The sequence below is a fragment of the Perognathus longimembris genome, chromosome 2 (genome assembly GCF_023159225.1).
Source record: "Perognathus longimembris pacificus isolate PPM17 chromosome 2, ASM2315922v1, whole genome shotgun sequence".
Lineage (NCBI taxonomy): Eukaryota > Metazoa > Chordata > Mammalia > Rodentia > Heteromyidae > Perognathus > Perognathus longimembris.
In genome coordinates this window covers 23,887,694-23,914,475 of record NC_063162.1, presented here as the reverse complement: position 1 = coordinate 23,914,475, position 26,782 = coordinate 23,887,694, and the positions used below count along the sequence as shown (strand labels likewise).

At 38.7% G+C, this 26,782-nt stretch overlaps 1 protein-coding gene across 2 annotated transcripts in view; it reads right to left on the bottom strand.

Annotated features, from left to right (window-relative positions):
* Positions 1-26,782, bottom strand: part of Hpse2 (heparanase 2 (inactive)) — a 436,035-nt gene that overhangs the window by 264,126 nt on the left and 145,127 nt on the right. The window lies entirely within an intron of this gene.

Genomic DNA, 26,782 nt, shown 5'->3' with positions numbered 1-26,782 from the left:
CTACTGATTTCCAAATTTTTCGCTAGGTTCTAAAATGGACTGATGGGTAAACCAATCAGAACTGGAGGGAAGGGAGAAGATCATGGCTGAAAGGCTCAGAAAAGTCAGGACAAGAAAGGACATGTATGTATTCTAATGCAGAGTCACCCAGGTATTGTTCAGGGTATTGCTCTTCTCATGCAACTGGGAATGGGAAGACAATATTTTTTTAATAACAAGGCAGTGGCAGGAGGAATCATCATGGACCTGGCAGATTTAATACTGTGATGGTTTAAAAGTAGTTTCCTTGCTACTATAGAGGCTGAAATCTGAGGATTGAGGTTCAAAGCCAGCTTGGGCAGGAAACTCCATGAGACTCTTATCTCCCATTCCCTCCCCAAAAGCAGGAAATGGAACTGTGGCTCAAAGTGATAAAGTCTTGAGCACAAAAGCTTAAGGGAAGTGCCCAGGCCCACAGTTCAAGCCTCAGGACCAGCATATAGCACACACACACACACACACACACACACACACACACACACACACACACACACACACACACACACTGAAGGGGGGAAATGAAGAGCCAGACTTTGAAGTCAGGCCCCACTTTACCACGCGAACCCCACTTTACCACGCGAACCCCACTTTACCACGTAAACCTGAGATAAGCAGGCCCTGTGAGCAAACCCAGGACAAGCTTATATTAGGGCCCAGCTGGTCGAGAACTCTAACAACTGGGAATGCTTAATTCTAACCACCCTTAGAATGCCTCGAGCCCTGAGCCAATCAGATTTGTACTCATAATCTTGCTTGCTTAAACACCTGATTGCTGTAACTTTGTCTTTTGCCTTTATAAGCCCTGTGTAATCGCAGCTCGGGGCTTCCTCCTAACCTCTGCTGTGTCGGTGGGTAGGACAAGGCCCAGGCCCGGCCCCACTTGAATAAAGTCTTGCCTTGCTTTTGCATTTCGGAATGTCTGAGTTCAGTGGTCTTCTTGGTGGTGGTCTCGAGACTTGGCACAACAACAACAACAACACACACACACACACACACACACACACACACACACACTTAGTTTCCAAATGTCAATGGGATTTATTTTGTACTTACATACAAATAAATACAAAAATGTGACAAGATCTTTCACAGTCTTCTGATTTCTGAAAAAGATAGCCAAGATTTAATGGCTTTTGGATTCTTTGTAAATTTATAAGGAAAGCAAAGGAATGCCTTAGTGCCAACTGTTACAGTTATCACAAATTTCAAATGATTGAGACACCAAACAATTCTCCCAGCTCCTCTGATTAATATTCTACAGAACAAAACCATACAGTCCAAGTGAATTCTTCAAGGACAAGGCTAAGGTCATACTATCGTTTTTAATGCCACGCAGATTCCAGAGTTGTTTACCATCATTTCCTCACGTTATTAGCCCCTATTTCTATGAGGTGAATAATTCATATTCCCTACTAGCTTGGCTGTTGGTTCAAAGAACTAAATCATGCTGGTAAAGAGGTCTAGGACATGGAAAGTGCTAAATTTAATTGTTTATTATTAGCATCCCCTCCTTGTACAGATGTTTCTAGTTTTTAAAAAAATGTGAGCCATGTGGAAAACACAAGACCAGTAAGTTTAGGAAGTAAGAAGCAAAGGGGGATGAAAGCCATGGTCAAGAAAGAAAGAACTCAGGAGATTTCGGCAAGACTAGTAGAGTAGAATTTATCAGAGAAATGTTCACAAAGATGTGTTTTAAAGTAAAACTACCCAACAGATCAGACTCTAGGGTCAAAAAGTAAAGGGGGACAAAAGTAATGCAATGTTAAGAAAAAAAACATGAAAAGCAGTTTCATGGGGAAGAGAGATGAGAAAACAAGCATTTGCCAGATTTGGTTCAAACGTATCCTTTGGAAAACGGAAATGTAAGCCAAACTGAAAACAATATGTCACAGGAAAATATACTGTAATTACGTTAATTTAAAATGGAAGTCTGCAAACACATACAGACAACACATACACAACTACATTAAATAAGGTCTACAGAAAGCCCTGTGGTACATTGTGCCACAAAGAAAATGTAGTAAAAATATCTTTCTATCATCTTTCTTGTATGTGCTGGTACTTGGGGCTTAAACTCAGAGCCTAGGCACTGTCCGTGAGCTTTTTACTCATCTAGTGCTCTACCACTTGAGCCACAGCTCCACTTCCAGCTTTTTAGTGCTTAATTGGAGATAAGAGTCTCAGAACTTTTCTGCCCAGACTGACTTTGAACCACACTCCTCAGATCTCAGCCTCCTGAGTAGCAAGGATTATAAGTATGAGGCACTAGCACCTGGCTGCCTCCATTATATTTATGTTTATTTTCCATGGAAATCTGTTAATGAAGACTACATCCTTATATTTAAATAAATTTCTTAAGAATAACTCTTAAGATCATCACTCAAAAACCATCTTTTCTGAGAACAGAAAAGAATATTTTCCTGCTTATTGAGGATAACTGTAACTACAGCTGTTTATCCTAATTTTGTACTAAGAAATTAAGAGAAAATACCAGTGAGCTTCAATGGGATATTAGCACCCAGTTTCTACAGGTGGGAAAAAAAAGATTGACTTCACCACAAATAAAATCAGATAGACATCATCTCATCTCCTAATTACCTGCTTGTAACTTTGAACCAATCAGTTCACTTTGTCACCTGCTCAATGAGGATTATACTATCTTGTGTTTGGGGATTATATAAATGATGGCATGTTAAGTATAAAACCTATGTCCTCATGTACCCTCTTTTACTTCTCAATCTGATTGGCCTAAACTCAAGGAACAACCATTATTCATTTAGCTATCAGTGTTTACCACCACAGGCCTTTGTTAGTAAATTTCTTGTGAACCATAAACACAGATTTCTCAGAAACTCAAAACCAAGAGACAACAAACAGCAAGACATTGTAGAAAGCTTATTCAATGTGAGATCCCTTTCTATGTGGAATTGACTTTCTTTAAAAATCTAGGAAATCTAGTTATTTTGTCTTCCAGCTTCAGGAATAATCATCATTCCAGTCTTGCCAATATTAGATCAATCACTTTCTCTTTCAAAAACACTATGGATTTTTGTTTTAGAGGGTTTTTTTCTTCCTCCTCCTTCTTCCCCAATAAATATGAGCTGAAAACAAGACTTATTCAGTCCTATAGACAGAGTTTTGTTTTCATTTCTAACTTTTTATCCTTGGGCTTACTCATCCAAACGTCTGGCTGGTATCTTTGTGAAAGGAACGGGAGGACATAGAAGGAAATGGTGATGCCCGGATGCTGGAGGCAGCTGCAGTCTTCTGCAAAAGGAACTGGCTCAAAGAGCCCTCGTTTGGTCTTAAACAAATGACTTCCCTGAACCTCCGTTTATGAATTGTTAAAATGATATTCCAGGAGTTCCCATCTTAGTTCCTATCATTATCTATGGGGTAATCTTTGTTTCCATTCTGTGAACTGAACTAAGCAGGGGCTAGGGCAGTGGGTGGGAGGGGAAAGTGAATATATTACCTTTCCTGAGGTGCATAGGATTCTGAGTCATCCTGTGCTGCTTGGGTGGGCAGGACAGGGTGCAGAACTGCTATAAATGAATGCGAGGTTTTAGGAGGGAAATTTGGGAAAACATGTCCAGAACACAAGAGTCCCACATTGGTCCCAAGAAGCAGTCTCTAGATCTTAGAGTTGCAGGGCTCCAAACATCCATTTAGCCAAGTTGTTTAACAGCTATCTCATCTGTAAAGATAACCATGTAGCTCTGAAATAGGTGTTAAAAAACTGAAATTAATTTCAAGTTAAAGCCTAGCCACTGACAACCTGAAACCTGGTCAGTAAGTACCAAAATAATATGTGTAAACTATTACTTTGTATTATGTTTTGATCCAAGCACCCCACTTGTGGGGCTTTATCTTTAAGATATAATTGTAAAGAAGAAACAAAGGTATGGGGTGAGATCATTGTGTATCAAACCCTCCCTCCAAAAAACACATTCAACAACTAAAAAGTGGTAAAAAAAAAAAAAAAACCTTAGAATTAGACCTTTGCATGATGACAATAAAAGATAGGTTGTATTATGGGAGAGGGGGATTATGTTCTATACAATTCTAAAGCATAATCCAACTTTTTGAACATCATGGAATTTCATAGAAGGACAAGAAAAGAGCAAAGAGAAATGAAATTAGTTGATGTTTGGAAAAATTGAATTATAGCATGTTTTTTTCTTTAAGTTTTTACATGATTAATGTAATGTTTTTCATATTATGCATTTTAAAAATTAGCTGAGTAGACAGACAGAAACAAACGAAAGGAAAAAAAATCTTCTAAGTAAAGGATAGTGTTTCTCAGTGACAGCTCTGGCTCTCTAGGGTTGGGGAAAAAAGAGGCTTTCCAAGACTCACAGAGAGGTAGGACCTTCCTCAGCCCAACCCTCTGCACCAAGAGTGAATGATCAAAGGGGATACTGTTGATGTGGATTTCCTAGTGACTGGGATGTTGTTCTAAGCTTTTTGGAATTCTATCAGCATACTTAACTCCACATACCAAACCCAAAAGGAATTAAAAAAATAGCAATTTTCTTGATAGAGCCCAACTTCAGAAATGCATATTTAATCGACCATGCATACATTGCTTTCATTTGAATATCATTCTACTTTCTAATAGGTACTTTAACATTTATGATTTCAGAACAATCACCTCTTGTTTTTATCAAATCTGCTCACCTAAAACAGTTCTTGCAAAAAAAAAATTTCAGACAAAGGTTCTATAATCTAAATTGTAGAACACATTAAAAATGTTCCTAGCTGGGCGCCAGTGGATCACACCTGTTATCCTAGCTACTCAAAAGGCTGAGATCTAAGGATCGGTTCCAGGCCAGTCCAGAAAAGTCCAGGAGACTCTTCTCTCCAAATAACCACCCAAATAGCTGGAAATGGAGCTGTGTCATAGGGGCTAGAACACAGCCTTAAACAAAATGCACAGGGACATGCCCATGCCCTGAGTTCAAGCCCCAGGACCAGCACCAAAATAAAATGTTCCTATTGCCAGGTGCTAGCGGCTCACACCTGTAATCCTGGCTACCCAGGAGGCTGAATCTGAGGATCCCAGTTTGAAACCAACCTGGGCAGAAAAGTTTGTGAGGCTCTTAGCTCCAATTAACCAACAAAAATCCAAAAGTAGATGTGTGGCTTAAATGGTAAAGCACCAGCCTTGAGGGAAAAAGCCAAGCAAGAGATGGAGGCTCTGAGTTCAAGCCTCAGCACTGACACACATACAACAACAACAAAACTATTTCTATGGGTCACAACTTTCCACAAATGTGTAAAGAATCATTTACAGTTTAGTAGCAATATCCAACTCAAACAATGTGAGCAGCAAGTCATCAAGGCTCCAGAATAATCCCATCCCATGAAAGGGTTAAGAATAAATGGAACAAATAATTCAAACCATGTAGAATAGTTTCAGCTGCAAAACCATAGATGTGAAATATTTTATTTCTAACTGATTCATGGAATGTAATAGAATTACATTAGCAGTTGTTAATTCCTAACAGTTTAACAGTTAACATGCTTGAGAGTGTGGGAGAATTATTTATACCTCTAGCATTTGGCCACAGATCTTTCAGACATAAAACTGGGGGCAGGGAGCATGTGAAAAGATGAGCAAAAACCAGAAAGATCTTGTCAAAAATTAAAGGAGAAAAAGGGGGGAAAGAACAATTTAAGGAAACAACACTATCAGAAAGCAATAGCAATAGACACACTACATCTGTTATAGTATCTAAATTCTTAAAAGTCAAAGGTCAACATTTAGCACAATAACCAACACCCCATCAAAATCCCAAATATCCAAAATGAATAAATTCAAAGTCAAAATCCTCCAATATATCCTCACATTCCCAAGTCTATCTTTTACTTACATGGACAAATACCTATTGGGAAATTATAGTGAGCAAACCATGGAAGTAACTAAAGGGAAGTTGTCCAAATATAAACAAATATGAGCTTTTTCCTCCATGTCTCCCAACCAACATTTTCCATGAATCCTATATGATCCTTTGAGACACCTTGAAGAACAAATAACATAGAATGGAGCCGGTGCCCAGCTGAAAGTCTGAGTGCTGCTTCAGTCCCAACACACTAAAACCACAAACTAATTCATCAACAAGTTAACTGGCTGACAATTAAAATAAATTGCCTTATGACAAATCTCTCATTCCCCCTGAATGATTTTAATTATCCTCATAGGCAAGAATTGTGACTAACTTCTGTAAGAGAATTGCATACAACATGGCTGAGAAAGCCATCAACCCTGCTTCATTCCCATGGTGAAATCTTTGTAAACTTGTCCCCTCTACTAGAACTGGGTGGGGCAGAAATTAACTTTCATCAAATGCCATACACTGGTATAAGAATTTCATGTACATTAGCTAGTAAAGATATCCCTTTTATTGAAGATTAAAAGTATTTGTATTCGATGCAATCATATGCATTTATGGAGTTAGTACAATAAGAAAGTATTCAGCTAGGAGACCAAATACATTTTTTTTAATACCTGGAATCCATTTCTAGACAGAAAGCAAGTTAGATATTCTGAACACTACTGAGGTGCACAAAGAAGTTAAATTCTGAATAAAATGTCTTATCAAAGGCATCACTGAAGAGGCAATGAAGAGAAATAACAGAAGGCAGAAATTAAGGAGTAGAGCACAAAAAGCTATCACTAAATAGAGCCTCTCACCCTGGAGACATCCACTAACACCTATAAATCTTGTTTTGTATTTTGTTCATTGTTAGCTGTATTAAAGAATGTTTATCTTGAAGACGATATGGCAGAGAGCTGTGACATGGGTGGTGTGATGTAATTCTGGCTGTGTCATCCAGGTGTGATCTTGAGTAAATTAACCTCTGTAGGCCTCCATTTCTTCAGTGTTTAAATATTCATCATAGCAGAATAAGGATTAGAAGCATAAAGACGATAATGCATATAAAAGCACTTCACATAATGTCTGCTATGTGATGTGTGCTCAAATAATTACCAGCTCTCCAGACATTTTTTGTTGTTGTTAGTTGTGGGGCTTGAATTCGGGGCCTGGGTGCTGTCTCTGAGCCTCTTTGTGCTCAAGGCTAAGGCTCTACCACTTGAGTCACAGCTCCACTTCCAGTTTTTGAATGGTTAATTGGAGATACGAGTCTCACAGGGACTTTTCTGCTGGGGCTGCCTTCAAACCTTGATTCTCATATCTCAGAGTCCTAAGTAGCTAAGATTACAGGCATGAGCCACTGGTGCCTAGCTTTCTCCTTACATTTCTTATACAACTCAGTCAATATCAAGTCTCTCATAATTCTAGAGCATTTTTGCCTAAAAACGTTATCATTAAAGAAGTCTTTTGATCTGATTCCATCATCACATAATGCTGACTTTAACAGCCATTAATTATGAGGCAAACAATAAAGATGAAAGGATTAGAAAAGAGAGATTTTGCATAATGTATTAATGAAGGCAATACTTCAGAGTGATTTTTCAAACTAGGAAGTGTATAAAGTAAGTCTACTCAGTTGAACAAAGAAGTAACACTATAACTTGTGACCTTGGCTAGATTTCTCTGTGTCTAAACTCATTTTGTTTCATGAGGTGCTCAGAAAGGACACTTTATTACTTGAAATATAAAATCCTACTTTGTTTAAGTCTATGTACAATATGCAAGAACTCAGGTGGCTTTACTGCTATTTTCTGGCACCACCATGAATTGTAACAACCTCATTGTCTAAGGTCTGGATGATGTGAGTTAAAGTGGATGTTTTATTCCTTGATTAATTTTGAACAAGCTATTTCCCCCTCTTTGGAAATCAGTTTTCCACTGTAAAATGGGAGTAGGGGTACTCAATACCTCCAAAGTTCTTTCTAACTTAAAACCCTAAAGCCAGGTAATGTGTAATTAATAAATGAATGAATGAATAAATAAATAGATAGATAGATAGATAAAATGAATATGTAATACTCAAAGTCCATATGTGAAAATGGAACCAGATAAACTTAAGTGGATCGGTGGGGCTGGGATATAGATGGGGGCAGAAACTGCTGGACGGGTGACATTGCTCTAGATGCATTGTACTCATACATTAACATGCAGAATTGAAGCCTCTTTTACAACTATGCAAAGATAATTAACAAATAAAATGCAATTACTTAAGGTGTTTCATTGTATGCAAACTTTATGTGAAATTTAAGAAGATTATTTTATAAACAATAATCTTAATGATATGGATGCTAAAACTATAGTTACAGTTCAGCCAAGTGAAGTTACATCTGTGCTCATGTAAAATGACCAAAAATAAGATGGATTAATAGGCAGGTAATAATTTTTATCAAGTCACTAAAAACAGAGTTGCTGTGTGATATGAAAAAATTACCTTCCTAGATATTCAACTAAGAGAGATTTTAAAAAGAACATCTGCACACACAAAACCTTGAATATCTTGTTCATAGTCGCAGTATTCATAGTTGCTAAAAGTTAGAAATAACTATTATTAATAACAGCTATAACACAGACATATCCATTGGGAGTTAAATTTTAAAATTGGAGCTAGGGATGTGGCTCTGAGACAGAGTATCTGCCTGCAAGTATGAGGCCTTGAATTCAAGCCCCAGAACCTCCAAAATTTAAAAGTAATTGACATATCACATACAATGGAACATTATTTGGCCAGAAAAAAATCTATGCATTTTTACATTCTACCCTATGGATAAAATTTTAATGCGTTATAGTCAGGGTTGGGAAGGCTTTTTTTCTGCCCAAGGCCATTTGGCTATTTGTAGCATCATACTTCGTCTATACAAAATTATCAACACAGGCAGAACTTCACTTCTGCTCTGCCAAAAGTCAGTTTAGAAGACCGTCTTCCTTGAAGATTTAAACCTTCTGAACAGACCCAGATCCAGTATTGAAATAGAAACGGCAATAAATGATCTCCCATCCAAGAAAAGCCCAGGTCCAGACGGATTCACTGCAGAATTCTACAAGGCCTTCAAAACAGAACTCACACCAATATTTCTCAAACTCTTCAATGAAATTGAAAGAGAATGTTCACTACCAGACTCATTCTAAGAAGCCAGTATAACCCTCATCCCAAAACCAGGCAGGGACTCATCACGGAAAGAGGACTACAGACCGATTTCCCTGATGAACATAGACGCAAAAATTCTCAACAAAATTCTGGCCAATCGATTTCAACAGGTTATCAAAAAAATCATACACTACGATCAAACTGGATTCATTCCAGGGATGCAAAGTTGGTTTAATATACGCAAGTCAATTAATGTAATCGACCACATCAACCGGAGCAAGGTAAAGAACCACATGGTTTTATCTCTGGATGCAGAAAAAGTGTTCGAAAAAATCCAGCACCCATTTATGCTAAAAGCGCTGGAAAAACTGGGATTCCAGGGAACATTCCTGAATATAATCAAGGCAGTTTATGACGAACCAACAGCAAGCATAACTCTAAATGGGGAAAAACTAAAGCCATTCCCTTTAAAATCAGGAACAAGGCAGGGATGTCCACTCTCTCCCCTGCTCTTCAACATAGTACTAGAATTCCTAGCCAGAGCAATCAGGCAAGAAGAAAATATAAAGGGGATCCAAATAGGAAAAGATGAAGTTAACCTTTCTCTTTTCGCAGATGACATGATCCTATACCTAAAGAATCCCATAGACTCTACCCCCAAGCTACTAGAGCTGATCCAAAACTTTGGCAAAGTTGCAGGATATAAAATAAACCTTCAAAAATCAATGGCCTTTCTCTATGCTAACAACCCGAAGACCGAGGCTGAAATCAGGAAAGCAACTCCTTTTGCAATAGCCCCCCAAAACATAAAATACCTAGGAATAACCTTAGCCAAAGAAGTGAAAGACCTCTTTGATTAGAACTTTAAAAGCTTGAAAAATGAAATTAAGTCAGAACTAAGGAAATGGAAAAACCTCCCATGCTCCTGGATTGGGAGGATTAATATAATCAAAATGGCAATATTGCCAAAGGTTATCTACAAATTCAATGCAATACCCATTAATATCCCAACACCATTTTTTAATGAAATAGAGGAAGCAATCCAGAAATTCATATGGAACAATAAAAGACTTAGAATAGCAAAAACAATCCTAAGCAGAAAGAACAGTGCTGGAGGAATTACAATACCCAACTTCAAGCTGTATTATAAAGCTATAGTAATAAAAACAGCTTGGTATTGGCACCGGAACAGGCCTGAACACCAGTGGAACAGAATTGAAGACCCGGAAATGAACCCACAGAACTACGCCTACTTAATCTTTGATAAAGGAGCTAAAACAATAGTATGGAAGAAAGATAGCCTCTTTAACAAATGGTGCTGGCAAAACTGGCTCAATACATGCAACAAACTAAAACTAGATGCTTGGGCTGGGGATATAGCCTAGTGGCAAGAGTGCCTGCCTCGGATACACGAGGCCCTAGGTTCGATTCCCCAGCACCACATATACAGAAAACGGCCAGAAGCGGCGCTGTGGCTCAAGTGGCAGAGTGCTAGCCTTGAGCAGGAAGAAGCCAGGGACAGTGCTCAGGCCCTGAGTCCAAGGCCCAGGACTGGCCAAAAAAAAAAAAAAAAAACTAGATGCTTATATATCACCCTGCACCAAAATCAATTCCAAATGGATTAAAGACCTCAAAATTAAAACAGACACCCTGAAAACACTAAAGGAAGGAGTAGGAGAAACACTTGGGCTCCTTGGCGCAGGACAGAACTTCCTTAACAAAGACCCAGAAAGGCTACAAATCAAAGAAAGGTTGGACACATGGGACTGCATCAAACTACAGAGCTTCTGCACAGCAAAGGACATAGCTCGCAAGATAAACAGAAAGCCCACAGACTGGGAGAAGATCTTTACCGGCCATTCAACGGACAAAGGCCTAATATCTAAAATATATGCAGAACTAAAAAAATTACCCTCTTCCAAAACAAAACCGCAAAGAACCAATAGCCCCCTCATCAAGTGGGCTAAAGACTTACAAAGAGACTTCTCTGATGAGGAAATGAGAATGGCCAAGAGACATATGAAAAAATGCTCTACATCACTGGCCATAAAAGAAATGCAAATCAAAACAACATTGAGATTCCATCTCACCCCAGTAAGAATGTCATATATCAAGAAAAGTAACAATAACAATTGTTGGAGGGGAGGCCAAAAAGGAACCCTACTTCATTGTTGGTGGGAATGTAAACTGGTTCAGCCACTCTGGCAAGCAGTATGGAGATTCCTCAGAAGGCTAAATATAGAACTCCCCTATGACCCAGCAGCCCCACTTCTGGGTATCTATCCAAAAGACCACAAACAAAATCACAGTAATGCCACCAGCACAACAATGTTCATCGCAGCACAATTTGTCATAGCGAGAATCTGGAACCAACCCAGATGCCCCTCAGTAGACGAATGGATCAGGAAAATGTGGTACATATACACAATGGAATTTTATGCGTCTATCAGAAAGAATGACGTTGCCCCATTTGTAAGGAAATGGAAGGACTTGGAAAAAATTATACTAAGTGAAGTGAGCCAGACCCAAAGAAACATGGACTCTATGGTCTCCCTTATTGGGAATAATTAGTACAGGTTTAGGCAAGTCATAGCAGTGCATCACAAGGCCCAATAGCTATACCCTTAGGAACACATAAGATGATGCTAAGTGAAATGAACTCCATGTTATGGAGACAATTGTTATATCACAGTTGTAACTACTTTCAACATCCCATGTGTATCTGTAGCTTCTACTATTGATGATGTTCTTGTATCACCTTCCTGTGGTTGTACCTACACTATCTCTGTAATCTTATCTGAGTATATTGGAAACCGTGTATACTGGTATTGGAAGTAGGAAATTAAAAGGGAATACCAAAATTGAGAGACACAGGGTAAAAAAAAGACAACTACAAAAGCCATACTTGCAAAACTGTTTGGTGTAAGTGAACTGAACACCTCAGGGGGGAAAGGGAAAGGGGGATGGGGGAGGGGGGGTATGAGGGACAAGGTAACAAACAGTACAAGAAATGTATCCAATGCCTAACGTATGAAAATATAACCTCTCTGTACATCAGTTGGATAATAAAAATTTGAAGAAAAAAAAAAGACCACAAACAAAATCACAGTAATGCCACCAGCACAACAATGTTCATCGCAGCACAATTTGTCATAGCGAGAATCTGGAACCAACCCAGATGCCCCTCAGTAGACGAATGGATCAGGAAAATGTGGCACATATACACAATGGAATTTTATGCCTCTATCAGAAAGAATGACATTGTCCCATTTGTAAGGAAATAGAAGGACTTGGAAAAAAATTATACTAAGTGAAGTGAGCCAGACCCAAAGAAACATGGACTCTATGGTCTCCCTTATTGGGAATAATTAGTACAGGTTTAGGCAAGTCATAGCAGTGCATCACAAGGCCCAATAGCTATACCCTTATGAACACCTAAGATGATGCTAAGTGAAACGACCTCCATGTTATGGAGACAATTGTTATATCACAGTTGTAACTACTTTCAACGTCCCATGTGTATGTGTAGCTTCTATTATTGATGATGTTCTTGTATCACCTTCCTGTGGTTGTACCTACACTATCTCTGTAATCTTATCTGAGTATATTGGAAACCGTGTATACTGGTATTGGAAGTAGGAAATTAAAAGGGAATACCAAAATTGAGAGACACAGGTTAAAAAAAGACAACTACAAAAGCCATACTTGCAAAACTGTTTGGTGTAAGTGAACTGAACACCTCAGGGGGGAAAGAGTAAGGGGGATGGGGGAGGGGGGGTATGAGGGACAAGGTAACAAACAGTACAAGAAATGTATCCAATGCCTAACGTATGAAAATATAACCTCTCTGTACATCAGTTTGATAATAAAAATTGGAAAAAAAAAAAAAAGAAGACGGTCTTCTTCTCAGGGACTCCTTTACCTCAGTGCTCCAATAGCATAGGATCCCAACATCACAACTTCCTGTGACCTTGAACACATACTCCTTATGCAGGTGATACTGTACAATTCCAGCCTACATTTTTGTTTTGGCCTTCCTGAGCCTTTGTTTCTTTTGCTTCAGACCCTTTTCTCTGTGGCACCATTTCTGAACTTTCAGGGGCTGCTGGATGGATTCCTTGCAACTCACTGACCAAGGCAATGGTGACTCAGAGCTAAGAAACAAGCTTTGTAGTATCTGGCTACATATTAGGTCATAAATGTTGGGTAGTAAAATGGCATTGAGCATAAAGAGACTTAAGAGATAATCACCATCAACAGGATCTGAAGACTAACTGGATGTGTATTTTAAGAAAGATGAAGCGGGGAAGCTCCTATTTGGCAACTACTTTGTTCTCTGCAATAAACACTCTGATATCAACCTACTGAATTGCTAACATCTATCTCTGGTAAGCACCATGTCAAATGGATAGAACCTTATAACAACATCATTTAAAACATGTGCGCTCATAAACCATGGCAATGCAGTCTCTGAGGAATGGATAAAGTTTATTTCCTATATAACAACAACAAAAATAAGACATAGGCGACTCAAGTTTCACTATAAAGAGATGGAGCTCTTTGAGCTTTTTGCAACCCAGATTGTTGCTAATTAGTTTGCAACTCTACCTCGGATCTAAATTATTTAATATAATTCTTTCGTCCAGTTTTTTTTTCAAGATCTGAAATCTTTGAGTGGGATCTTAACTGAAGATACAGAAGTAGAAGGATCTATGAGAAAAAAGAAGATTCCAACTCACACTAAATGGCTCAACGATACCAATGTAAAAACAAACCAATTCAAGCCAGGTACCCTTGGCTCACACACCTGTAATCCTAGCTACTCAAGAGTCTGAGAGGATCTGAGGATCATGGTTTCAAGCCAGCCAGGGAAGGAAAATCTAGGAGACACTTCTCTCAAATTAACCACCAAAAAAAAAGCCAGACGTAGAGTTGTGACTCGAATGGTAAAGCATTAGCTTTGGGCACAAAAAGCTCAGGGACAGTGCCCAGGCCTAGAGTTCAAGCCTGGTACTCACACACCCAAAAGTTCATTTGCAAGAAAAGCTGGTCTAAAAGCTACCTGGATGAGTAGCCATTTGCCAATGAAAATGCCAAGGAATCAAGAGTACTGACTAAGCACTGAGGCTTGAAGATGCCTGAATCAGACCAGACAAAATAAAGGTGAAAACTCACTGGAATATCTGACATGGATCTTCAAAATGTTTGTTTAAAACAGATCTCTTGAAAGGGCCGTATTTAAGAACTTAAAAGTAAGGAGAAGATTCTTTAATAAAAGAAAAACTACCTTCTACATGACTGGTAGAGCTCAAGTCCATAAATAACTGAGAGGAATAAAGTAAATAGCTAATTTTTATTTTGCTTTCCCATAACATCATTGAGAGAAATGAAATTTTAGAAGGTGAAAATGGAGAATTTAAGTACTGTAAGACCTAGGACTATTTCTACAACAAAAATAAGAAGCAAAACAAAATAAAATACAAAACACTGTGAATTTCTCAAATCCACATTATTTTGAGTCAGTAGGGTCATGTGGGTTGCTGAAAGGAACCATAAAACACAAACGAAGATTGCTCCAATATGCTGCCCAAAGGCCGCATAGCAAACACATTTTTAATCCAGCACAGTCCACTTAGGAACATCAGATATATGTCTGATCCAGTATCTTTTTTTTTTTTTTGGCCAGTCCTGGGGCTTGGACTCAGGGCCTGAGCACTGTCCCTGGCTTCTTCCCGCTCAAGGCTAGCACTCTGCCACTTGAGCCACAGCGCCACTTCTGGCCGTTTTCTGTATATGTGGTGCTGGGGAATCGAACCCAGGGCCTCATGTATACGAGGCAAGCTCTCTTGCCACTAGGCCATATCCCCAGCCCCTGATCCAGAATCTTCTTACATGCAGAATAAATGTCTAGTAAAAAAGTTGCCCAGGTCCTATGAAAAATTACCCTAGTGGAAGTTGAGAAATCTGGACCATGGGAACAGTAAGATACTGTCCATATTCATGGGCAAAGAGAAAACAGAAGATAGACAAATATTTGCTGCCAAACTTTTTTTCAATTTTATCACATTCCAGATGCCCTGCTTAACATTCAGTCAGACAATCATGGCAAGAAGATACAGAATAGGTTTGGCCCCAATGCCAGGTCCCTACTTCAAACACTAGTTGAAGTAAAATCTGTTATAAAATTTTCCACAATAAAGCAGTGTCCAAAAGTATGTACACAGTATAACCTCAATGATTTAGAAAACAAGATGCTCAAAAAAATTTTAAAGCACTGACTGGAAATATTCCAAGTCATTAATTGCTTTTGACTTTGATGGCAAAGTTATATCTTTACAGACTTTCCTTATTTATCCCAAGCTGGCCTTGAATTTATGATATTTCTATATCCACCTCCCAAGTTTGGAGACTACAGTCATACACCACCATACCTAGCTTGATATCTACATACTTCCTTGGAAGTACTTCAAGAAAACTGTATATCATTTTTATATTGTTCTACATTCATTTCTGAATTTTCAACATCTTCTACAATAAGCAAGCATATGTTTTATGGTAAGAAAAAATGTTAAAATAAGAAAAAGCAAGAGGGGGAGAAATTTGCTCCTAAGGGAATGAGTCTCCAATTATCTTTAAAATGTCACAATATACTCTGAAAGTTGCTATCACCAAAAGTATATGATTGTGTTTGAACAACATAATTAACCACCTTAACCCTTCACAGGCCTGTCCTTGGCCTTCACTGTTGATTGTCCTCTGCAAACTCAGGAAAATGTTCACAGTAATTACATTCTGTGAGAAATGTGAATGAGAAGAGAAAAAGAACAATTTGTAGTTGAGGGAAGGATAGCCAGAAGGACTGACTGAAATTTTTCAGACACAGGTATGGGTAGACATAAAGCTCAAAAGAAGATCAAACTAAGACTGTCTCTAACGAACCAGGGAGGCTGATGCCCAGGAGAAAGTGGAATAACAAGGAAAGGAGCAAGAAGCACACAACGTTGAATGTTTCTCCTTTTTTTTTTCACATAGGATTCACAACATTCCTCAGAAAATTCAATTTAGTTGCCCTGTTCTAGCTTGCTAACCAGAACCAATTTAATTTTAAATCTACACGCAGAGCCAAGGGGGACGAAATATTTTGCAATTACTTTTAGCTCCCTGTTGGAAGGCAGAATAAGATTTAACCAGTTCTTCTCCAGCTGTGATAACCATCCTGGTTTGTCAGATGCCTAAATGGTGTCATTTGGCTGAGGCTAAAAGGAAAGAACACTCTGGATCAAAATTATTTGCTTTGTTTAACAATTTAATGGGAGTAAATTTTGAGAATGTGACAAATTGCTTTTGATATATCTGCATGGGGCATGAAATACTGGTGCAAGAGAACAATTTGTTACCCAGACAATGTCTACCCTTGGCTATAAATCTGTCCATGCCACATCTTATTTGACATCCAGTTAGGTGATTTTCAAAGAAGTAGCTTATTACAGAATTTAACGAAGAACAGAAAACTGATATATGACTCTCCTGTTGCTTCTTAGCTACCAGAAGCACATTTCTCAGATATCAATCTATGCAAGTGGGTTTTTTTTTTTGGTTTTATGCTCTATTGTGACAGACAGGTAAACAAGCCGATAAGATCAAGTGCTTTCTGAAAAGGGAAAAGTTATATTCATATATGCCTCTGGCCTGTCACAAAACTTCAAACAGGATCTGGTTCTGCTTACCGTCTGCTCAGATTTATTCCAAATAACATAACAAAGTTTGTTCCTTGATATTTTTCAACATAAATAGAAGCATTAGGTTGAGTTTGGGGGGTGATGTTTACATTCTGGGAGATAGACAGATCATTTATTTTGATTAACCTTCACATGCAGGCCTGGTCCTTGCATCTACTATAGCTCAGCCTTGACTATCCTCATCTGAATGTCTCCTTTGTCAGCCCTTAGCACATTAGTACGGGAATGAACATCTCTAGAGCATCTAGCCTCAGAACCACTTCTTCCTCACCATGCCTCCTACTGGGAGGACATGAGGTCTGACTGGTCTATTGTACTCTGTCTTTATTACAAACAAAACAAAGGCTTCCCATGAGTGACTTGGCAACCATTCCAGATTATTCCATTCTTGCTGTTTTGGTGGGAGGAAGCTATTTTTTTAAATTAAATTTTATTGACAAGGTGTTGTGCAAAGGGGGTACAGTTACATAATAAGGCAATGAATATATTTCTTGTGATATCTTCCATCCTCATTTTTCTTTCCCTTCCCTAGATCAAGTAGGCATATATACAATATCTAGTGTACCAAAATCATATACAGTAACCACATAGGGTACGCCACAGGAAATTCATCTAGAACTTTAAAGATAACGTCAACAATAGAATCCTCCTGGTCCTTCTCTTGGAGTTGTTTTTGCTTATCCTCATCTTATTTGATCATGCATATATAGCTGTTGAGCTATTGTGATCCACTGATAGGTTTATTCTAGACCTTTTTATGTTTAGTAGTTGTTTGGTTTTAGATACATAGTGTAAAGTCACTGACCCAAATATGTGGAAATACCATTTGAAAAGAAGTTTGTTGTTTTGCACATCTGGTCTCTACTGTCCTGGGAGGAAGCTCTTTATAAGTGCTATACAAATAGGCAGATCAACCAAGACAATATTCTCTCTCTTCATTTGAAAGCAGGCACTTTCCTCATCCCAATTCACTATTAGGCTACTGAAAATGAGAAGAATTTTCCTCCATGCAAAATCGAAAAACCAAACTACAATGGTCTTAACTGCATACAATAAATATTCAGTGCATGCAATGGTTATGTCAGAAATTTATGTTGTCTGCAACAATCTAACATAGAAGTTGGTCTTATCGGATTAAAAAACCCTCATTAAGATAAATGACACAAGCAATGATCAGGTGAGTAAGTGGGAATAAATGTGAAATCAATTGTTCTGAAATCACTTGTGGAATAGGGAAGACTCTGCTAAAGCATTGTCTCCTGCCCCCTCAAATCACAGCTCTACCACTTCACCTCTCTGAATCTCTATTTTCATCTTTAAAAAGAAGACAATACTTTCTCCATCATGCAACTGTTACCTTCATAATGTAAGAGTAATTCACCGGGCTGGGAATATGGCCTAGTGGCAAGAGTGCTTGCCTCATATACATGAAGCCCTGGGTTTGATTCCCCAGCACACATATATAGAAAATGGCCAGAAGTGGTGCTATGGCTCAATTGGCAGAGTGCTAGCCTTGAGCAAAAAGAAGCCAGGGACAGTGCTAGGGCCCTGAATCCAAGCCTAGGACGGGCAAAAAAAAAAGAGTAAGTCACCTATGTTGGTGTTATCGTGGATACTCAATAACTAACACGTGCCCTTACTATGTCTATGAGTGCCTTCGTTGTGGGTGGTTTTCACTTACAATGCATGGATAATGGGGCAAATAAAGCTCTACCAGCACTTGTACAGCAAAGACTGCATGGCATCTAGCAAGCAAGTATCATTGCTTTGTGAGTCTTTGTGCTGGCCATGCCCACAGGGAAGTTTAATGAAGAGCAGCCACATGGCACTAGGAACATTTGTTGCAGATACAATCCAATTAAGTTGTTCAGGGAACTAGCATTATATAGAAATGAAAATGATTCCAGAGCAGGGCCCTCCTTTCAAGATAACTCAAGCCTTTAATTCTTGCAACCGCATCACCACAAGTATGTGAATGTAAGTGATACACATATGAACGCGCTGACACAACAACAAGGCAAACAATACAACTGCTCTCAAGTCATGAAAATGGTAAGCTTACGAAGTAAATCTTATCAACACCAAAACCACGTTACTGAATGTTCAAATGGAGGTATCTTCACATGCCTCTGTGAGCAGCATGAGAGTTAATCCATAGCACTGGAAAGGAAGGCACAAGGGGAACAATTAAGGGGAAGACAATGTTAGCAAACTGGCCATGAGTTACTTTGGTAAGTTCATGAATTGCCTCATTGGTCATGAAGGGAAGCTTGGGTTCGTTGGCTACTCTTAAGACCAGTCAGCCCAAAAGCTCTTTTGAAAAAGGTCACATTGTATTGGTAACTATATTGAAGGCAATCAAAATAATAATAAATCTAGAGGCAGAGAGAACCAACAGAGAGCTCTTAAAATAATCCAGGGCTGTAGGGATGAGATAGCTGAGGTAATAGGGCATGGAACAGAGAGAGAAAGGCTCCATTCTAAATAGTTTTCAGAGGCAAATTTAACCATTATTTCAAACTAACCAAGGTATACATGGAAATTAAAGCAAAAAGTACCACAAGAGTGCCTTCCTGTTCCTATCCACACAGAAGCTGGGAAAAAAATTATTAGATCCCAAAATGGCGGAGCTTTTATAGATTCCAAAGGAAAAAAGTCCAGATAATCGTCACTTTTACAATAAAAATGTATTTTAAAAAAAAAGAAAGGAAGGAAGGGATTTTTATAGACAATGCACTTTGATGTCAGGGGCATTTACTTCTAGGTGAAAATACTACTGGAATGGAAAGTCTGCCTCTAGGTTCACTTGACACTGGCAATAAATTTTAAGAAAGCACCACCATTTGGCAAGGCAGACATGGAAATGCCTTGCTCAGTCTCCCTTCAAGAGAAGCTGTTGCTAGAAGCAGAGCTGTCTGGTGGCCTCCAGCTGCTGTACCTTTAGATCTACTGAAGCATTCCCCCCCTCCCCTCTATCCCCTTGGGCTATTCCTAGGCAATGACTAAGTACAGAGGGACAGTAGAGTTAGGCCAGCGCCCCCCATAATGTGGAATTTCTCTAATGGGGAACTTCTGCTTAAAGACTTCCCATCAGCCTGGCCAAGACTTTCTAAGACTGCATTGTAATATGAGGCCCTTCCTGCCCAAATCTCTTTTCTTCTCCTGTTCTTTTAGGGGTGTTCAAACTGTATTGCCAGTGGAAGGCTCCAGTGGCTTTTTACTCCCTCTCCTTTCTTCTTTCCTGTGCATGGATGAAATAAAACTCATAGAAGTCTAACTTCTTTTTTGGTATCTGCTTCTGCTTCTCAGAGGACTTAAATTGATACAACAGTTTAGGTAAGTTTCTTAAGAATAAGAATCACAAGGAGACGCAAGTCCCCCATCAGAGAATCTCACACCTCCACCTCCCCTAGAAGAGAGAAATCTAACTGATCTGCAGGTTTCCGGCACTTACACAACACAGCCCAGTGTTTAACCGCCCTCACAGTCAGGCATTTTATTCCTGACTTACCCACCTCCCCTGGGTCATATGTTCCATTCTAACTTCCAGAACATCTTTTACTAACATTTCATATAATTGAATTAAATTAGATTAAACTTTCCATTAAAAAAACTGGATTGAACTAAAAATAGTGAGAACTCTATCCATAAGAATTTTATTTTGAACGGAGTAAATTCTCAATTTAAATAATCAGTCTCCTCTTTTGAGCCCCAAGGGCACGAGCAATTCAGGCAGACAACATAGTCTCCTCTAGAGTATAGCATTCATCTACCATCTCAAGAGAATTTGCCTTTCCTGCTGCAAGCAGCTTCGTCCAGCTGCCAGTAGGATATTTGGATGACTTTGCCTCAAGGTCAACACACAAGAATTCTAGTCAAGGGAGTCAGTCTGGTATAATAGTTATGTGTACATGCTGTGGACTCCTACACACGGGTTTTAAATCCTGGTTCCACTGAGTGTTCAAACTGGGTGACCTTAAGAATCTCTGTCTCTGTCTCTCTCTCTCTGTCTCTCTCTCTCACACACACACAAGAGAGAGAGAGAGAGAGAGAGAGAGAGAGCCTCATATCCCTGATTTGTAAATGCAGTATAATAATAGTATCCATCTCAGAGGATTGTTATAAGGATTAAGTGGCCCAAAGCAGATAAAGCATTTAACATAGCTCCTGGCATGCCACTGAGTACTCAGTAACTGGAAATTATTTATTTATGTCATCGTTGTTAGGGGGAGCATCTGCCTCTAGAAATGGACAGGGTTACAGGGTTGCTTATCCACACTTGGAGAAGCAAGTGGTCATATAAAATGATTGTGTTTTGTGTTTTGTTTTTTTTACTAGAAAACTGAGCAGCTCTGTAAGTGGCCACACATTAAGGCTAGCCTTCCCTCACAGCAGCAAAGGGGAAGCTGGCCTCTCTCTGAATAAGGGACAGACAGCTGGAGAAGGCCAAAAGAGGGATTACCAGAAGATTACGATGGTCAGGGGAAAGCTGAAATAACTATTTTAACAGACGATTTGTGCTCCAATTACCATCTAAATGTTCATGGTAAATAAGGATCCATAAAAACACATCTGTAAACCCCCAACTTTAGTGACTAGGTCTTTGCATGGTTCATTAGCACATACTCCTTTGCCCAATGGTGACGTCACTTATCAGCACAGACACTCTCTTCTTAAAGCTTATTCCCCAAGAGTTGGGACCAGTGCCCTGTGATGAAACTTTCTGACATCAGTGCAATCACAGACCTCCTCCCAGCGGTACAAAAAACTTCTTTTTAGGTGAATGTCTACCCTGGGGTTCTGTCACCTGTCCTCATGTTCCTCTTTTAAGGTAATGGTGGGTAGTCATAAATTAGTAACAACTCATGGGGAAAGAATAGTTGTCAAGATGTAACTCATCAACTATGAGGGAATGAATGACTTAAATCTAGCCTGATCATTCCAGACTTGTGCTGTCTAGTAGGGCTTGTGAGTCACAAGGGCAAGCATCATTTGCAATTCTCAACTTTACAAACCATAAGAAGGAAATGACTAGCAGGCAAAGATCTGGCTGAATCATATATCCCAAGATATCTTGAACTTACCACTTCAATGTGTAATCAGTAGATCATTAGTGTGATTCTTAATTATTTTATATGAAGTCTCAAAATTCCACACACATTTTTTACACTTGCAACACATCCTGATCTAGACTGGCCACATTTCAAGTGCTCAGTACATTCATATGACTTTATGGCTTCAAACTCTCTAAGACAACATTCTAGGTAGGCTGGAAGCTGCTGTTGTAGATGTTTGTCATTTCTGGCTGCATAATACCTGCATGTTCTTTCTACATGAGGGAACCTTTCATATTGTGAGTCTCATTTTCCCAGGTCTTCCTTCAGCTCATGCCCTGGAAGATAATAATGGCAATCAGAAACAACCATATGACATTAGAAATATGAAGAGAAAAGCATAAAGAAGCTGGCACTGCATTTGTGGAACCAATATTCTAGCAAAGGTGATGATGGTGATTGTACCTGGCCCCCCAGGGGTACTGATCAGAGTGACTGATGTCTAATCCTCACAATCTGTGAGTGTATGGTCTGATTTGCTTTAGCTGTGGTTAGCAGCAAAGATGGTGGGGACCTTACTGGAGCTATTCCAGTTTTAGATAATATTTCCATTTGCTCTCCATACTTGGCCTTCTGCCATTTCCAGAGACTGTATGAGCTACCTAAAACACCTTAACAAATTCATTTTATACTTAAACTAGAACTGTGGTTTGGATCTAAAATGTCCCCCAAAGGCTCATGAAAGGCTCATTCACCAGCCTGGGGTGGTACTGAGACATGGTTCAATCTTTAGGAGACGGGGCTTAATGGAAGGGAGTTAGACTATTGGGAAATGTGCCCCAGAGGGGAATTTGAGGGTGCCATTCTCTTCCTTTCTCTCTTTGTTTCCCAGATGTTATAAGATGAGCAACTTTGCACCACTCCACACATGGCGCCCAGCCTAATGATCTATTTCACTATGTACCTCAAAATCAGTAAGGCTAACTCTAAAACCAGAAGCCAAAGTAAAAAAAAAAAAAAAAGGTCTCCTTAAAATTAGATTACCTCAGGTATTCTGCCATAATAACAGAAAGTTGACCAGAGCAGCGAGCTACTATGGTCCCTCAACCGCAGACTTTTGAATCCATGAGCCAAAATAAACTTTTTTCCCCATTTAAAACTTTCCTCATCTGTGATATGGTATTATTAGCCACAGAAAATGGACCATGACAGTCTTTGCTTATATATCACCGTGTGAACTAGGCATTTTTAAGCAGTCTGAAATAATATTCTGTCCCTTAAGACTCAGACTTTTCAGTCCCCTTCACCCTGCTCTATCTACTTTGTCTTGTACAAGAGTATTGATTTTTAGCTAAGTTTGAAATCGTTGCAGCTTTACATGCCATTGAAAGGGATGATAAAGATGGGTTCAGTATGCTCTTTATCCACTTTTCCCAATGGCATCATCTTTTGTAACCATGGCAACATCATCTTAACCAGAGCATCATCAATGATGCAATGAAGAGACAGAATACTTCCACCATCTCAAGGATCCCCAAAGTCCTCCTTTATGGCCACATGTAGTTCCCTTCTATGTGCTCCATCCAACACAGCACCCCTGGAAACTACTCATCCATTCTTGACTTCTATAACTTCAAGAACTTATGCACAGGATATCATACAATATGTAGTCTTGGAGAGTTAGCTCTTTTATGTGTGTTGGTGCTGGGGCTTGAATTTAGGGCCATATGCTCTTGTTTGGCTGTTTTGCTCAAAGCTGGCAGTCTACCGTTTAAGCCATACCTCCACTTCTGGCTTTTTGCTCATTAAATGGAGATAGGACTTTCACAGGCATTTCTGTATGGGCTGGCTAAGAAATCAGGATCTTCCTATCTCATCCTTCTGAGTAGCTAAGATTATAGGTGTGAGCCAGCAACAGCTGGCTGAGAATTCAGCCTTAATTTATTTAGTATAATTTTCTGGAGATTCAACCAGGACATTGTATATAGCAATAACCATTTAGGACTTAGAAGCTGATACTCTCAGTTTGCTTAAATAGGTCAGTTGATTTCAAGTAAGTTTAATGTAGGTATTCTGAAAACTTCAACCCAGTGAAACACTCTTAGTTTCAAATTGCTCAATCCCTCAAACTGAGCAAGTTTGTAAGAGTTCATTCAGCTAACATCAACCATTTAGGATTTATATATTCCCAGTTAGCTTAAATAGGCCCAATGCATTCAAAGTGGTCCAAAATAGCATTTTTGTGAGCGGATTTTTAAACCAATCTGATAGGTATGCATATCCCATAAATACTTCATTGTAGTTCAATTTATTTCTCCCCTGGTTAATAATATTGAATATCTTCTTGCTTTGATTGTATTGATGATCTGAAAATCTTCATTGAAATATATATTCATGTTCTTTGTTATCTTTCTAATCAGGTTGTTTTTTTTGGGGGGGTTGTCCTTGAGTTTTGAGAGTTCTTTGTATATTCTAAAAACTAGCCTTTGTTTCTGATACATAGTTTGCAAACATTTTCTTTCAATCTATAGTTTATCACTGTTTTCCCTTATGAGTAGACCTCTCACAGAAAAAATAAACTTTTAATTCTGACTTCCATCTTATTTTTTAATGGATTATTGGTTTGATATTAAATCTTAAGCATTTTTGGCTTATTCGTAGATCCTGAGGATTTTCTCTGATTTATTTTCTGAAAAGCTTATGGTTTTTAATGTCTTAGTTTATGATTCTGTGATTCATTCTGAGTTAATATAGAAGATGTATGATGAAGGTCGAGGTCCTTTGTTTTATGTTTGTTGGCTTGTTTTGCTATGATGGCCTACACCATTTGTTGAACTTTTTTCCTCAGTTGAATTTTAAGATGTCTTTGTCAAATCTGTCAGAAATCAAGTGGCGAAATCATGCAGAACTATTTCTAGGTTCTCTGTTCTATTCCACTGGTCCATGTAGTTCCACCAGCTCCACCCATTTTGGATTACTGTCACCACCTAGTAAGTCTTGAAGTTAGGAATCGTACGGCTTCGCGTTTATTTTTCATATTCAAAATTCATTTAATCTACTTTCTTGCCATCTCACAATTCTATAAACAATGCTCTTTACATTTTTGATAGGCATTGTGTTTAACTTGTGTATCCATTTGTGGAGAACTGACATCTTTATCACATATAATCTTCTCATCAATGAACATGGTATGTTTCTCTATTATTTAAAATCTTTTTAAATCTACATTTTATAGCTTTTAATTTCAAGTACACATTCCATTAGGTTTAGACCTAGCATTTCACTTTTTTGGAGCAACTGTTTAGTATTCCATTTTTCATTTTGATGTCCACATGTGCATTGCTAGTTTATATAAACATGACAGGTGTTTGGGGATGTTGGTTTGTATTTTAGCACTGTGGTGGGCCCATTTTTTTTTAGTACTGCTGTTTTTTGTTGCTGTTGTTTTGTTTTGTTTTTGCAAATTCCTTCAGATTCTCTACATAGACACCTGTGTCTGCTGCAAATGAAGAGAGTGTGGCCTCTTCCTTTCCCTTGCCTCAAATCCAGTATTATGTTGAATAGGAGTGGTGAGAGCAGACATCTTTTGTCTTGTTCTTAATCTTTGGGGAAAGTATTTTGTTTTCATCACTAGTTGATATGGTTATCAAGTTGAAAAAGTACCCTTCCATTACAGTTTTTCCTGAGCTCTCATGACAAACATTGAATTTTGTCAAATAAACTTTTTATATCAGTTGACATACATGCCAAAATTCTTCTTTGTTAATATAGTGTATTACATAAATTGCTTTGGGAATATTGAAATGCTTGTATATCCCAAGAATAAGCCCAATTTAACTATGACATGGCAGCTCTGTGGAGAGTTGTTTAGCATGTACAAATCTTAGAACCTATACTTCACGTGGGTTCAATCTCAAACAGACAAAAAGTAAATATGTAAACTTAAAAGTTTCTTAGGTAATTGTAACGTTTCTTTTATCTTGGTATTGGCATTAGTATCTACTGATTCTATTTTCATTCCTTCTGAGATCTTCCTTGTTCTTGATATGATAATTTTCTATTGAAGCCTGGATATTTTCATATTGCCTCATAGGGTTTTAAAAATTATTCAAATTCTCTGCTTTAGTTGTTATCTGTCCCTTTTCTTGTTTGTTTGTTTGTTTGTTTTTGATTCATTCATTTTTGGAGACAGGGTCTTGTTACGATGCTCAGGCAGGCTTTGAACTACTAGGTCCAAGCACCTTCTCTGGCTCTTGACTAGCTAGGACTACAGGTATATTTCACCACTACACTCAGTTTAAATCTTCTGTTTGATTGGCGTTTTTAGGCCTTCTCTGGCAGGTGAAATAAGGGCACTCCTCCATTACTGCCAGGGTATAGTGAAAGTTCTGTTTGCCCTTTTAGCCCTGATTGATGCCTAATGGGGCTCTTTTATGGCTGGGGAGGAATGTAGGTTAGCCCTCCCACAAGTTCCACTAATCATGCAATAATAGTGAAGAAGTTGCCTCAATACTAGGCAATATGAATAAAAGTCTGGGCTCCCTATCTGGACATCATTCTGGTGGGAAACCACACTAGAGTCTCAAGAAGGTAGAATGGGAGGCTCCTCTCTTGGCCTTTTGTCTTATGCAAGGTGTGGGTGGGGGGGAGTGATGGTGGTCAGAGTGTCTATTGAGTAAAAACCTTCCTGTGTCACTACATAACTCCTTCACCAGTACCTTCCTGGTCTTTAGAGAGAATGAGCATTGTTGGAACATCTTTGGTCTGCATTCAGTGTTACTTCCAGGTTGCTGGATTTTCCAAGTCTAGTGTACTTGAGGACAAAGGAGAATCCAGAGAACACACTGTCATGTTATTCCTTAGTTTCTGGGATGATAACTTCTACCTTTCAGAGATTTCCTATACTGATATTAACTACATAATATT